The sequence below is a fragment of the Petaurus breviceps genome, unplaced genomic scaffold (genome assembly GCF_028583685.1).
Source record: "Petaurus breviceps papuanus isolate PSGF00001 unplaced genomic scaffold, PetGlider_PUasm1.0 174, whole genome shotgun sequence".
Classification (NCBI taxonomy): Eukaryota; Metazoa; Chordata; class Mammalia; order Diprotodontia; family Petauridae; genus Petaurus; species Petaurus breviceps.
In genome coordinates, this window is record NW_027185761.1 from 77510984 (window position 1) to 77512916 (window position 1933).

The 1933-nt window shown below is 45.5% G+C and overlaps 1 pseudogene; it reads right to left on the reverse strand.

The window, feature by feature from the left end:
• Positions 1–292: 292 nt before the first annotated feature.
• LOC138158483 (phosphatidylinositol transfer protein alpha isoform pseudogene) lies at positions 293–1625 on the reverse strand (annotated as a pseudogene).
• Positions 1626–1933: the final 308 nt, after the last annotated feature.

Here is a 1933-nt window from a genome sequence, read left to right on the forward strand (position 1 = left end):
TTTCTACCCCTCCTCTCACTGAGGGCCTCAGTTTACTCATCTGTAAAATGAAAAGACTGGACCATTTTCTATCTTTAGTATTACATATCCATGTCATCATTTTTCATATTTGTTTTTGAAAATTTAGCCACTGAAGAAACAAATGTCCCTGTAAGACTTGCTTCAAGTGCACCCTTATTACTGGTACATCATGTGACTGTTGGCATCCTTTGTGTAATTGTTGTTTCTTGATCTTCATCTTTGACACAATCATTATTCATCCTTGCATGGTTTAGTCTCCATTCAAATCTGTATCTTTTGGCCACATTTCTCTTTCTGATTCATTTTTTTTTTTACCTGAGAGGCCTCAGTTTATCCGAGGTTTAAAACAGACAAACTTAAATCATTTAAATCACATCACAAAAGACAGCTATTTCAGCTAAAAATGTCACTTGGAAATGGGGGCCACATGGAAATGGGTCAGAATACAATGGATAGAGGAGGGAGGAGCTGTCCATCCAGCGACCTACACGCCACACATCTCAGAAGCACCAGCTCCCGCACACATGTGCTTAATAATACCAGATGGTCTATTTGTTCACAATATTAAAGGGCATCTAGGATGAGGGACTGGAAATCGCCTGTTGAATGGGCACAGAAAGGCTGGGTCCGAAGATGGCCTGTCACTCAGGAGGGTGGAGCTGCTGGACCTTCCTGCTGACCACTGTCTTGCAAAAAGTGCTGAGGGGAAGGGATGGCATTAGTCATCGGCTGTCATTCCTTTCACAGGGTCTTTCTCTCTCATCTCATCCAGCTGTTTCTTGGTCTCGTCTTCCATCCTGCGAATGTCATCCATAGTCAGCTCAACCCACTTATCAAGCCAACAGAGTAGCTGCCGATGGACGTTTGTAAACAGACCTTTCTCTTGCTTCTGTATAAAGTTTTCCACTCTGTTCTGAAGGCCCCACCACTTGAACTTGACTGTTACCAGTTTGTAGGCGCACATGTAAGGCAAGTCCTGATTCGCCAATTCTTTCTTCCAGTTGGGACCCAGTGGTCCCCTTCCTGTCTTGACTGATTTAAATTTTGCTGGATCTTCTTCTTGCTTGTAATCTTTGCTAAGCACCTGGCTCCGATCTGCAATATCTATGAAAACGGTTTCCATGCATTTCCATACGTCTGGCTCCAGCTTGGGCACATTTCCCAGTGTTCCAAGGTCAGGTTTGTGCCAGGTTTCAATTTTAATCAGGAAGTCATCTTTCATATATTCATTTGTAATAACTGTTCTACAGTAGGGGTAGGCGTTCCACGCTTCTTCATGGATATTCAGGGCTCCCTCTGGGGCCAGCATTTGAACAAATGTCGGCACTTTGCTCTGTAAGTGGTAGATCTTGTGGGTATACTGGCCTCTCTCTCCACCCTTCTCACAGGGCTCATTCACCAGGACCTCCACACCTTCACCACCACCAGCTTCATTCTTACTGGCCTCTGCCACCGAATACAGCTGTCCTACCTGGCACCATCCACAGACACTGGCAGGATAACTCGATAGTCCTTGATCAGCGCCATGTCCGGGCCCGGCGTCCGTGCGGCTGGCCCGCTTCGCGGCAGCCGCTCTCGCCTCAGCTCCACCCCGGTGCTTGTCCTCGTCCTTCCCTCGCCCCTAGCCTCCTGTCCAGCCTCGGCTGCCGCCGCCCGGGCTCCTGGTTCTGCAGCACCGCGCGGGTGGCGGGGCCGATTCGTTTTCACGGTATTTCACAAAAGTTTAATGTTTCATTTTTTCTTCAGTTGTTTACAATTATTTTGTCCCAGATTTTAATTTTCTGTAAATCAAATATAAAAGTATCTAATACATTTGTTCATCTCTATATATTTGTGAGATTTATTTGTTCCCCCATTTCATTAATTCAATAACATTTCTTACTTGTCTTCCCAATTGATTTGCTGTAGAATG